General features: G+C 47.9%; 1 protein-coding gene across 1 annotated transcript in view; it reads right to left on the minus strand.

Moving 5' to 3' along the window:
* Nucleotides 1–3,787, minus strand: part of LOC141258698 (uncharacterized) — a 134,839-nt gene extending 131,052 nt beyond the window's left edge. Inside the window, exon 1 of the mRNA XM_073673713.1 lies at nt 3,675–3,787. The gene's annotated coding sequence lies outside the window, so the exon portion shown is untranslated. The remainder of the gene's footprint in view (nt 1–3,674) is intronic.
* Between the last annotated feature and the right edge of the window lie 10,335 nt (nt 3,788–14,122).

Consider the following 14,122-nt stretch of genomic DNA (forward strand, 5'->3'; position numbering starts at 1 on the left):
AGCGCCGACCCCTATCTTCCCTCCCCGAGGAGCGCCGACCCCTATCTTCCCTCCCCGAGGAGCGCCGACCCCTGTCCCTGCCCCGAGGAGCGCCGACCCCTATCTTCCCTCCCCGAGGAGCGCCGACCCCTGTCCCTGCCCCGAGGAGCGCCGACCCCTATCTTCCCTCCCCGAGGAGCGCCGACCCCTCTCTCCCCCCCCTGAGGAGCGCCCTCCCTCCCCAGGAGCGCCGACCCCCCTGTCCCCCCCCCCAAGGAGTGCCGACCCCTCTCTCTCCCCCTGAGGAGCGCTGTCCCCACCCCGAAGAGCGCCAAGCCCCGAGAAGCGCCAATCCCTCTCTCCCCGCCCCTAGGAGCGCCGATCCCTCTCTCCCCGCCCCGAGGAGTGCCGACCCAACTGCCCCTTTGATCCCGCCCCGAAGAGCGCCGATCCCTCTCTCCCCGCCCCGAAGAGCGCCGACCCCTCGCCCCGAGGCGCGCCGACCCCCCTGTCCCCCCCCAAAGGAGCGCCGACCTCCCCCCCCGAGGAGTGCTGTCCCCTCCCCCAAGGAGCGCCGACCCCTCTGTCCCCACCCCGAAGAGCGCTGACCCCTCCGGGCCCCCTCTGTCCCCGCCCCGTGGAGCACCGACCCCTCCGTCCCCGCCCCGAGAAGCACTGATCCCTCTCTCCCCGCCCCGAAGAGCGCCGACCCCTCGCCCCGAGGAGCGCCTACCCCCCTCCCAAAGGAGCGCCGACCCCTCCCCCAAGGAGCGCCGACCCCTCTGTCCCCACCCCGAAGAGCGCTGACCCCTCCCGGCCCCCTCCGTTCCCGCCCCGTGGAGCACCGACCCCTCCGTTCCCGCCCCGAGAAGCGCCGATCACTCTCTCCCCGCCCCTAGGAGCGCCGATCCCTCTCTCCCCGCCCCTAGGAGCAACGACCAAACTGCCCCTCTGATCCCCCCCGAGGAGCGCCGATCCTTCTCTCCCCGCCCCGAAGAGCGCCGACCCCTCTTTCCTCGCCCAGAGGAGCGCCGATCCCTCCCCCACCTCACAAAGCGTCAATCCCTCTCTCCTCGCCCCGAGGAGCGCCGATCCCTCCCCCACCTCACAAAGCGTCAGTCTCTCCGCCCCCCCATGGAATGCTGCTGCCTCTATCACCACCCCAACAAGCATTGACCCCCCCCATGAGGAGCACCGATCTCTGACACTTGAAACACCGATCCCTCTTCCGCCCCAATGAGCGCTGACCGCCCACCACGAGGAGCACTGATTCTCTCCCTGCCCCAAGGAGCACCGCTCCCACTCCCCCAGCCTCAAGGAATACTGACCTCTCTGCCCCGAGGACCACCGCACCCTATTCCCGCCACCCCGAGTAGCGCTTATTCTCCGCTATGAGGAGCGCTGATCCATGGCCACGAGGACCACCATTCCCTTTCCGCCATCCCAAGTAGCACCACTCCCTCACCCCCCATCTTGAGGAGTGCTGACATCTGCCGCCTCAATGAACACTAATTCCCGCTGCTCCCTCTTCCTCCCATGCCCCCAAGGAGCACCTCTCTCTCTATTCCCCCTGCCCTGAAGAGTGCTGACCCTCCGCTACGAGGAGCACCAATTTGTCTCCCTTTCCCCAAGGAGCACTGCCTCTTTTCAGCTACCACTTACTTTTCCTGTGAGCCAAGGAGTGTTCACCCCCCCACCCCATGGAGCGCTGATCTCTCACCGAGGAATACCAATCCATCCCTCAACCCAAGGAGCGCTGATGTCTCTCTCCCCACCCTGAGGAATGACGATCCTTCACCTCCCCTGAGGAGCGACAATTTTTTACCTTCCCCGAGGAGTTCCGATCCTTCCCATCCCCAGGAGCTTCACTTCTGTCCCTCCTGCTTGTCCTTTCTCCTCGCCCCACTATCTTCACCACTGGCTATTCCCTCTTCCTCCGTCCCAGCCGTCTTCAGTTCTCTCTCGTTTCCTTTCCTCTGTCATTACCTTAACCCCTTCGCAACCTTGGGTTTTGTCGTTTTTGCTTTTTCGTTTTTTGCTCCCCTTGTTCCCGGAGCCATAGCGTTTTTATTTTTTGGACAATATGGCCGTGTGAGGGCTTATTTTTTGCGGGACAAGTTGTACTTTTCAATGCCATTACTAGTTTTACTATATCTTGTACAGGAAAACGGGAAAAAAATTACAAGTGTGGTAAAATTGCAAAAAAAGTGCAATACCACAGTTGTTTTTTATTTATTTTTTTTACCACGTTCACTGAATGCTAAAACTAACCTGCCATTCTTATTCTCCAGGTCATTACGAGTTCGTAGACACCAAACATGTATAGGTTATTTTATATTTAAGTGGTGAAAAAAAATTCCAAAATTTGGTAAAAAAAACAAAAATAAATAGCGCCATTTTCCGAGACCTGTAGCGTCTCCATTTTTCGTGATCTGGGGCTGGGTGAGGGCTTATTTTTTGCGCGCCGGGCTGACGTTTTTATTGATAACATTTTGGGGTAGATTCGATGTTTTGATCGCCCTTTATTGCATTTTATTGCAATTTTGCGGCGACCAAAAAACGTAATTCTGGCGTTTAGAATGTTTTTCTCGTTACACCGTTTACCGATCAGATTAATTCTTTTTTTATATTGATAGATGGGGCGATTCTGAACGCGGCGATACCAAATATGTGTATGTGGGTTTTTTTTATATATATTTTATTTTGAATGGGGCGAAAGGGGGGTGATTTAAACTTTTATATTTTTTTAAAAACATTTTTTTTTCACTTACTGCATGCTTCAATAGTCTACATAGGAGACTAGAAGCAGCAGTTGTCTGATCGTCTCTGCTACATACAGGGGATGAGCAGATCCCCTGCATGCAGCCGAAATGGTCCTGTGCTATGAGCGCCGACCACTAGGTGGCGCTCATAGCGACCAGATCATGACAACCACAGGCGTCTGCTGCAGACCCTGGGTTGTCATGCCCACCCATCGGTGACCCGCGATCACGTGACGGGGTCGCCGATGGGCGGGGCTTATGAGGCGCAACCCGGAAGCGTGCGTTAAATGCCGCTGTCGGAGATTGACAGCGGCATTTAACATGTTAACAGCCGCGGGTGGATCACGATTCCACCCGCGGCTGTTGCGGGCACATGTCAGCTGTAAGAATCAGCTGACATGTGCTCGTTTCAGTGAGGGCTCAGCGCAGCAGCCCTCACTGAACCTGGGGTACGCAAATGTGCGTACTAATACGGCAAGGGTTGGAAAGGGGTTAATACTAAAACAAAATGTCTTCATCCTTTTTCTCCTGCTAATTATAGACCCATCTCCCCTCTTCTCCTGGAATGCCTGGTCTTCTCTCACCTCATCCATAATCTTAAAGGGGTATTCTAAAGTTGTCGAACTATATAGTGGGCTGTTGGGGAACCATCATACTGTATACGAGGCTGTGGGGGAATCCTCATTCTATTTGGGGTGCTCTTGGGAACACCATCATAGTATATGGGGTGGCTGTTGGGGGATCCAACATTCTATATAGGGTGTTGGTCGAGGTGGACCATCATATTATATGAGGAGTTATTGGCGGGACCATCTGTTACAGGTGTGTCAAATGTTCTAGATAGATAAAAAAGGGGGTGGGGTGGAAAAGCGCAGTGCTTGTGTGAACCTGTATGGAAGTAGAATATACGTGCAGATACAGTGGTCTGCTCACCTGAGTGGGTTGTGCAGACCGCACAACCCAGGTTAAACAACTACTGGCGCTGATAGCGCTGCCACAATGCCTTCAGTGTCTCCTCTGGATTTGCAGATGGAGCTTCCAATCATGTGATTCCGGGTGGGATCACGTGGGTGATGACATCGTCGCAGGTCCTACAGGTCCTGCAGCTGAAATTGTATCCAGTTCTCTGCAGCCTCCAGCCACAACTCCCAAGGGAAAAGTGAATAGTGTGCAAATTGAAGTGGTCAGTGTGGCGCTAGAAACTGGATAAGGCGCTGGAAAAGGATAAAACAAACCTCTTTATTGAAGTTCTAATGCCCACAACGCGTTTCTGCAGCGATCTGATGCCTTCATCAGGTGGAGTTCTGGGAAAATGGCAGAAACAGGCACTTTTATACATAAAGCAAGGGAACTCAATGGGAGGTGCCAAGGGAGAATTTGGTACTTAACCCCTTAATCACCATTAAAAAAGACAATTACAATTTAATAACAAAGGGGACTTAAAAAAGCATTACAGGTCCATAACTACAACTTACTATGAAGATGCAAGATGCAGACATTAACGGCAATGCTTTACAAATACATACATGTAAAAATGCATATATAAGTGAGGGTAAATGAGCATATTACATAAAAACTGGTGAGGCATATTCTGAGTATGCCCCTCAACCAGTTTTTATCCCCCAAAAAAATATAAATATTAATAATTCATCTGCACACAATATCAATCGCTAAATTCAATCCTTCCGGATATAATCTACCCTCTTCATAAGATAATTAAGCCGATTTGTTACATTATCAGGGACTTGTTCTAAAATCGTGAGTTTCAAGCTGCTGGGGTCTCTCTGGTGGGCAGTCAGAAAGTGCTGGGAGACACTATGCTGCGATTACCCATTCTTAATATTAGAGCGATGTTTCTTGAGGCGGGCCTGCATTCTTTGTATAGTTCGCCCACGTATTGCAAACCACATCCACACTGCAACAAGTAGACCACATAGTCAGAATGACAGTCCACTTTACAGGTGATGGTCACGCATCTTGTATGTAGGAAGCTTGCTTCCAGGAAGAGCTGCAGTCTTGTGGACCTGATTTCCCTTCCATGTGATATTCATGGGCACTGAACCACATGGTTTTTAACAAGAGACATTCACCTCTAAAGGATAGGAGATTGCACCACACTGATGTTTTACTTGGAACTGTCCATTTAATTGGCCACGTCTGCAAGTCATATGGATATGTAACATTAGCAATTCAATGTCTTTTGTGCATCTCATGTACATTATAATCATTTAGTGGGATTTTTTCCATTTTTTTTTTTTGTTTGTTTCATAATTGTTTTATCTGCCTTAGCCGTAACAGGTCTCATTCTATATATTATCACATCTGCAAGTTACATGGACATGTAATAGTAGGAATCTTTTGTTATCTGTGCATCCCATGTACATTTTAATCATTTAGTGGGATTTTTTCCATTTCTTTGTTTCAGAATTGTTTTTTATCTGTTTTAGCCGTATCAGGTCCTTGTTCTATATATAGTCATACGTCCACCCTATAATATATATTTTGTGGTAGTTCCATTTACACTCACGCAGTCAATATGGACTACTTGTCCCATGGGGAGTCCAGGAGAGAGAGGCTCATCTTGGAAGCTATTCACACCCCGAATAGCCCCCATGTGGAGGGGATCTGCACCACACATCGGGATACCTTGACCGAATCAGATAAGAAACGCATGTACGATCTATTTTTGCAGTTTGAAAACAGATCCAAGATCGAGATTGTTAATAAATTGGATATACTGTTTCTCAAACAATATGTGCTTAAGGGTATGTGCACACGATGCAGAAATGCTCAGGATTTTTTCCTGAGCGTTTCTGCATCTCTCTGGCAGGAAAAAACGCATGCGTATTGTACATGCGGTTTCCTGCCAGGGACATGCGGAAATGAAGCGGTCTTCACTTTCATTTCCGCATGCGGGTTGACAAGCGCTTCCCAAGCGATTTTAGCATCACTTGGAAAGTGCTTGTCAACTTCACACTATATAAATCCATGCAACCGGCATGGATTTATATAGTGTGTGATGTCAAAAAATAAAAAATAAATCTATACGTTACCCTCTGATGGCACTCGGTGTCCTGCTTCATCGGTCCCGGCTGCCGGCAGTGAAGACTTTAGGACCTTCCGACGTCAGCATCACGTGACCCGTCACATGACTCTGACGTCAGCGAAGGTCCTTCTTCATTCAAACGCGAAGTGCCCGGGAAGCCGGCAGGACGCAGCGCGGGCCGTCAGAAGGTGAAAATATATATATTTTTTATTTTATTCTTTTGGTACCTGGGTCTGGATGAGAGTCCTCTCCTCCACACCCGGGTACCATCCGCACATTAGACCGCATGAAAAGCGCATCAACATATACAGTGATGCGGATTCCATGCGGTCTAATGCAAGTCAATGGCGGCAAAAGAGCAGCGTTTCCGCAAAATTAATTGACATGCTGCGGATTTTTGACCGCAGCGTTTACGCTGCGGAAAAATCCGCATCATGGGCACAGCACATGCGGATTTCCATTGGGGAACATTGCTGCCCTTCTACCATGCGTTTTTCATGCGTTTCCGCGGCGTTTACGCAACTGCAAAAACGCCGCGGAAACGCATGAAAAACGCATCGTGTGAACTCAGCCTAACAGAATCACGCCCAGAGGTTTAAGGGTGAAAGTATCATCCTCTTTTCCCCAGGACGTTGAGTTCACTAAACATTGGGATGAATGTCTTACTGATTGCTCCATGAATCTTATGGAGCTCCTCATTAGGAAAAGTACAACCCTGGTGGATAAGGCTATGGGCGAGATGGGTGATTTAAGGAATAATTTGGAACTATACTCCTGTCATAGGGACTTCCAGGAATTTGATCCCGTTCTTAAAAGTAGATTATTGAGGTTTGAAGGTGACATTGTGAAGAAAAAAGGGAATAAATATTTAAGAGATAAAATGGAAAGCTCCGCGCTTCCTCAGCCTGGGATCTCTTCCCAAACACGTAACACTGTAGGTGAAGGTGACACTACAAGTAAAATAGTAGCATAGCGGGCAAAAATACCCACTACTGGTCCGTCTGGAATCTTAAAAACTAATGAGCAAAGGGATAATTACGAGAAGCATAAGAATACCTTGCTAGGAAAGAATAGAAGTGTACCCAAAACTGCTGTATTCTCCATTCCATCAGGTGCACCATTAAATCAGCATAAGATGCAAGGCAGTGATGGCATTATGCAGACTGCAGCATTATCAAATCAATTTGTTCCACCCTTGGATTTTGGCTGTAATGATGGTTTGGGGAATTCCATTAGGTTGGACAATGTGTCCGTGCTCCCCATAGGGTCAATAATACCGGAGTCACAGGGCACTATTGCTGCATTTAATGTCAGTGACAAAGGAAAAATCACTGCCTCTGATACTAATAATTCCATGGTTATGCTTAACAACACACCTGAAGTTGCATATAACACAATGGAACCCATCATTATGTCATGTACGAGTAGTTCCATTACCTCCTTCCCCAACATTATACCTTTAACAAATCAGGGTGCTGGGTTGGCATCATGTTCATTTAGTTATACGAACACTGTGGATGCTTCCTCATGTCTCACAATTCACCCCACCTCGCAAGACTTTAATAGGTTAATAGGACCAGACATGAGTCAGGAATTATCTGAATCAGGAGATAATAGTACTAATTTGGTCGAACCCATTGTGGATACCACATGCACCATGGACTCGCCAGCATTAGAGGTAAAAAATTCTGCCTTGTTTCTAACTGCACCCATGTTAGATACAGCTAACATAGCAATGAGATCTACACCATTATTTGGCCCATTTAAGCCACCAATAACAATGAAAGATTCAAAAATCACTCAGTTTTTTCAAGTGGCACCAGGGCGCCACCCAAAAAGAAAAAGAGGACACGTGGATGTAGAGGAGGTAGAGGGATCTCAGGTAATAGCCGTGACCTCGGAATCCCTAATCGGCAAAAAAACAAAGGTATAGGTGAGGTAGCATCCAGCTCACAAATTTCGGAGACTAGTGATTTAAGATCCTGTGGTATATTTAATCTTTCTAGTCACATGCTTACAGAAGGTGAAACTTCCTTATTGGCTAAAGGATTATCATTTTGTCCAGATGCTGAATTAAATAGTTTTGATCTTTTCTTAGATCTGAACGAATTCTTTCGTAAATTGACTATTAAGCGACATTTTTTAATAGAGGAACGTCGCAAGAAATTACCAGCTCCCAATGCTTCCATAGGTTTTTCCAATTTACCTGATGAAGTAACCATCCCTACTGATCAATATAAGCATATGGCGGTCAGGGGAGGCTCTAATAAGTTTTACCCGATGCACCACAAGGGTGCACATATAGAATCTTTCCAACAATTGGTCCTCAGAGATCTACGTTCGATTGAGCGGCGCAGGAAACCAGACAATTTGATGAAAAGTGAAAGGGAAGCAATGCAGACTTTGAAGAACAATAATGACATTATAATAAAAAGTGCTGATAAAGGAGGAGGAGTCGTGATTATGGACAGATCCTGGTACCTGTGTGAGGGTCTTAGGATACTTAGTGACGACCAATACTACCATAAATTGGATATTGATTCTTCTGTAGCGTCGGCGTCCCTGCCTCCTGCTAGGCAGGGACGCCATTCCCCTCACCTCTCCACTCCGTGCCCGGCGTCCTCCTCCCGCTCTGCTGGCGCGCTGCTTCCCGGCCACTGTGCTTAGGGCGCGCGCTCCCCCTCCCTTAAAGGGGCCGCGCGCGCCGTCCTAAGGAGTCCCCGGCCAATGGCCGGAGGACCTCACCATATATAAGGCACCTCCTCCAAAATGGAGGTGCCCGAGCAATGTTGTTGCAAAGCCTTCACTCTGCTTCAGCCCTCAGGTCCCGTTACCAGTTACCTGCCAGTCACCTGCCAGATTCCTGCTTGATACCTGCCTGATATCCGTTTACCTGCTAGCAAGCCTGCGGTCTGACGGTCTGCATTCCGACACCTGTCAGTCTGTCTATGGACCAGCCTGCCCGCTCACCTGGGAGCGCTCATCTGCTACCTGCCTGCTAGCCTACCTGGAGGCTCCGCTGTCACTTGCCGTGACCACCTGCCTGTCCAGAGACTCTTGCCTGCTCACCTGGGAGCGCTCACCTGCTACCTGCCTGCTAGCCTACCTGGAGGCTCCGCTGTCACTTGCCGTGACCACCTGCCTGTCCAGAGACTCTTGCCTGCTCACCTGGGAGCGCTCACCTGCTACCTGTCTGCTAGCCTACCTGGAGGCTCTGCTGTCACTTGCCGTGACCACCTGCCTGTCCAGAGACTCTTGCCTGCTCACTTGGGAGCGCTCACCTGCTACCTGTCTGCTAGCCTACCTGGAGGCTCTGCCGTCACTTGTCGTGACCACCTGCCCGTCCAGAGACTCTTGCCCGCTCACCTGGGAGCGCTCACCTGCTACCAGCCTGCTAGCCTACCTGGAGGCTCTGCCGTCACTTGCCGTGACCACCTGCCTGTCCAGAGACTCTTGCCTGCTCACCTGGGAGCGCTCACCTGCTACCTGTCTGCTAGCCTACCTGGAGGCTCTGCCGTCACTTGCCATGACCACCTGCCTGTCCAAAGACTCTCGCCCGCTCACCTGGGAGCACTCACCAACCACCTGCCTGCTGTCCTTCTACCCAGAGACTGTCCCTGTCACTTGCCGTGAGTACCTGTCCTTCTACTCAGAGACTGTCCCTGTCACTTGCCGTGACTACCTGCCCTTCTACCCAGAGACTGTCCCTGTCACTTGCCGTGACTACCTGCCCTTCTACCCAGAGACTGTCTCTGTCACTTGCCATGACTATCTGCCCGTCTTCCCCGGGAGCCACCCGCTTCCTTACAAGGACCGCCCCCTTGTATAGTTGCTCAGAGGTTCCGCCTCCCAGACCCGTTACATCTTCTATCTCCATCTTTGTTAATTATAATTATTTGATTAAGGAAGGTTATGAAAAGGGCATTCTGAATAAGAATGAAAAAAGGTTCTTAGATATCTCAAGTTACCGGACCCCCATTTTTTATTTTTTACCTAAATTACACAAGGATCCCTGTAATCCGCCTGGGTGCCCCATCATATCCGGGATAAATTCCATTACGTCCAATCTATCACACTTCATCGACTTGTTTCTTCAGAAATATGTATGTGAATTGGGGTCCTATCTTAAAGACTCCTCAACTTTAATTGTCACAGTTAGAAGTTTGCCATCTGTGAGAAATTGTATTCTCATTACAGCAGACGTTTAGCTCTTTACAGTAATATCTGCCACGAACTAGGTACAGAAGCGGTGCGCCATTACTTAATGGAAGATGGTAGTATTCCCCTTTTTCAAAAAGAGTTTATTTTGAAATCAATAGAATTCCTATTAAATAATAATGTGTTCTCATTCGAAGATAATTTTTATAAGCAAATAAAGGGCTGTGCAATGGGGACGAGGGTAGCTCCCAACTACGCAAATATGTTCATGGGACGCTTTGAATCTTTGTTCATCATGTCTTCTCCTCTAACCCAAGGCCATATACGATTATATCGTCGTTACATCGATGATCTGTTCTTTATCTGGGAAGGGACGGAAAAAACAGCCCAGGATTTCTTTGAAATTTTGGATAATAACCCATGGGGTCTTAAGTTCACTGTATCCATGTCAAGACTCAAACTTCAAGGTTAGATTTTAAAAAGGCAGATTTTAAGAGACTCAGAAAGAGAATAGGAGGGATCCAATGGCTGGATGTCCTTAAGGACAAAAATGTCCAGGAAGGATGGGAAATTTTTAAAAATGAGATTCTCAAAGCACAATCGTTAACAATCCCGAAAAGTAGGAAGAATGGGAAGCATTTAAGGAAACCAGGATGGATGAACACAGAACTTAAACACATGCTAAAAAGAAAGAAAGAAATGTTTATTAAATGGAAAGAGGGAGGCATATCTAAAGAAGATTATAATGCAGTCTGCAGATCCTGTAGGGCACGTATCAGGTTAGCTAAAGCTGACAATGAATTAAGGCTTGCAAGAGATGTCAAAAGCAATAAAAAAGGATTTTGGGGGTATGTCAAAAGTAAAAGAAAAGTCAAAGATGCTATAGGATTTTTACAGGATGAAAATGGAGAAATGGTAAGAGAGGATGTTGAGAAGGCCGAACTTTTTAATTCCTATTTTGCATCTGTTTTCTCTCAGAAAGAAAATGTAACATCAACTGATCTTCACTGTCCTTTTAAAGGAATAGAGGAATCCAAGTTATCTGTAAACAGAAAGATTGTGAGGGAATATTTAGCTAACATAAATGAGTTCAAGTCTCCAGGTCCAGATGAATTACACCCCAGAGTACTGAAGGAGATCGTAGAAGAAATTTTAGAACCACTCTCCATAATCTTTGAAAATTCTTGGAGAACAGGAGAAGTCCCAGAAGACTGGAGAAGAGCAAATGTTGTTCCTATCTTCAAAAAGGGGAAGAAGGTGGACCCAGGGAACTATAGGCCGGTGAGTCTGACTTCTATACCAGGAAAGATCTTTGAACAAATTATTAAACAACATGTATGTAAGTACATGGATAAGAATGAAGTGATTAACCAGAGTCAGCATGGGTTTGTAACTAACAAGTCATGTCAGACTAACTTACTTTCCTTCTATGACAGAATCACTGACTGGGTGGATCAGGGAAATGCTGTAGATATAGTATATCTTGACTTCAGCAAAGCATTTGACAAAGTATCTCACACCATCCTTATTGAAAAAATGACCAAGTATGCAATGGACCAGGCAACTGTTAGGTGGATTCATAACTGGCTTAGTGATCGGACTCAAAGGGTGGTTGTAAATGGCTTCACATCCAGCTGGATGAATGTCTCAAGTGGGGTACCACAGGGCTCTGTCCTGGGACCTGTATTGTTCAACATCTTTATCAATGATTTAGATGAAGGAATTGAGGGTAAACTGATTAAATTTGCTGATGACACAAAGCTAGGAGGGATAGCTAATACTAGAGAAGAGAGAGAGAGGATTCAAAAAGACCTAAATAAACTGGAGCAGTGGGCAGCAACCAACAGAATGGTTTTTAACAGGGAAAAATGCAAAGTACTACATCTGGGCAATAAAAATGAAAAAAGCATATACAGAATGGGAGGAATAGAGCTAAGCAACAGTACATGTGAAAAAGACTTAGGTATACTAATAGATCATAGACTGAACATGAGTCAACAGTGTGATGCAGCAGCAAAAAAGGCAAATACAATTCTGGGATGTATTAACAGAAGCATACAGTCTAGATCACGTGAAGTCATTATCGGTCTTTACTCCTCTTTGGTCAGACCTCATCTGGAATACTGTGTACAGTTTTGGGCACCACATTTTAAAAAAGACATAGACAAACTGGAGCAAGTTCAGAGAAGAGCGACCAGATTGGTGACTGGTCTGCAAACCATGTCCTATGAGGAACGGTTGCAGGATTTGGGAATGTTTAGCTTGCAAAAAAGAAGACTGAGAGGAGACTTAATAGCTGTCTACAAATATGTCAAGGGCTGTCACATTGTAGAAGGATCATCTTTATTCTCATTTGCACAAGGAAAGACTAGAAGCAATGGGATGAAACTAAATGGGAGGAGACACAGATTAGATATTAGAAAAAACTTTTTGACAGTTAGGGTGATTAATGAGTGGAACAGGCTGCCACGAGAGGTGGTGAGTTCCCCTTCAATGGACGTCTTCAAACAGAGGCTGGACAGACATCTGTCTGAGATGATCTAGTGAATCCTGCTTTGAGCAGGGGGTTGGACCAGATGACCCAGGAGGTCCCTTCCAACTCTACCATTCTATGATTCTAAGTGACTCCATACAGTTTCTTGACTTAGTTTTGAAATTGGATGATTTGGGGAGGGTTCTCACATCCACCCATTTCAAAACCGTGGATGTGAATAGCTACCTCAGATTTGACAGTGGCCATCTTCCAAGGTGGATTAAGAACATTCCATATGGCCAGTATTGGCGTATACGGAAAAATTGTACGCAGGATGAAGATTTTGAAACCGAGGCTGATGTCCTTGAAAAAAGATTCTTGAGGAAGGGGTGTCCTAAGAAATTGATTAGGGATGCACACAAAAGAATTAAGCCGCTCAGTCAGGAATCATGTCTGGCTCGATTTTCTGGCCCTAACTGTGAGCATACGAATACAGGATATAAAGATTGGAGTTTAGTGACTACTTTCAATAAATCTAGAGTGTACATACAGAAACTATTACGTTGTTATTGGTGCGTCCTGTTGGGAGATCCGCTTTTGTCCAAACATTTGCCATGTAAACCCAGGATTGTTTATAGGAAGAATCGGAATTTACGGTCCTTCATATCGCCCAGTAACACGACATTGAAATCTGCAGCTTCAGTACGGAGATATGGGAGGCAAAGGCAAGAAGGAGTAGGTTGTTTTGCTTGCAGATCTCCTGGCTGTTTATGCTGTAGTACCATTAATCATGGGGCAGTATCCTTCTGCTCGCAAACCACTGGTGAACAATTCCCCATCACCTGTAAAGTGGACTGTCATTCTGACTATGTGGTCTACTTGTTGCAGTGTGGATGTGGTTTGCAATACGTGGGCGAACTATACAAAGAATGCTGGCCCGCCTTAATAAACATCGCTCTAATATTAAGAATGGGTATGTGCAGCATGTAGCATCGGCGTCTCTGCCCCTTGCTAGGCAGAGAAGCCGTCCTTCTAACCTTCCCGCTCCTGGCGCGGCGTCCTCTAGCGCTTCTGTCCCCGCTGCTTCCGGCACACGCTCCTTCCCCGGCTGTGTGCTTAGGGCGCGCGCGCTCTCCCTCTCTTAAAGGGACCGCACGCGCCGTCCTAAGGAGTCCCCGGCCAATTGCCGGAGGACCTCCCATATATAAGGCACCTCCTCCAAAATGGAGGTGCCCGAGCAAAGTTGTTTGCACTGTGTCTGATCTGTGCTTCAGCCCTCAGGTCCCGCTGCTAGCCTGACTTCTCGTCCTGCCTGCCCGTTACCTGCCAGCCTGCTCACCTGGAGCGCTCACCTGTTACCTGCCGGTTACCTGCCTTGGCTATCTGTCCGCTCACCTGGGAGCATCCCCCTGCCTTGTCTGTCAGACCGCTCACCTGGGAGCGCCCAACAGTTACCTGCCAGTTACCTGCCTCGTCTGTCTGACCGCTCACCTGGGAGCACCCGCCTGTTACCTGTCTCGTCTGTCTGCCCACTCACCTGGGAGCGCCCACCTGTTACCTGCCAATTACCTGCCTCGTCTGTCTGCCCGCTCACCTGGGAGCGCCCACCAGTTACCTGCCAGTTACCTGCCTCGTCTGTCTGCCGGCTCACCTGGGAGCACCCACCAGTTACCTGCCAGTTACCTGCCTCATCTGTCTGCCTGC

The sequence above is a fragment of the Phyllobates terribilis genome, unplaced genomic scaffold (assembly GCF_046119375.1).
Source record: "Phyllobates terribilis strain yellow unplaced genomic scaffold, ASM4611937v1 Scaffold_3__8_contigs__length_932513732, whole genome shotgun sequence".
In the NCBI taxonomy this organism is placed as follows: Eukaryota; Metazoa; Chordata; class Amphibia; order Anura; family Dendrobatidae; genus Phyllobates; species Phyllobates terribilis.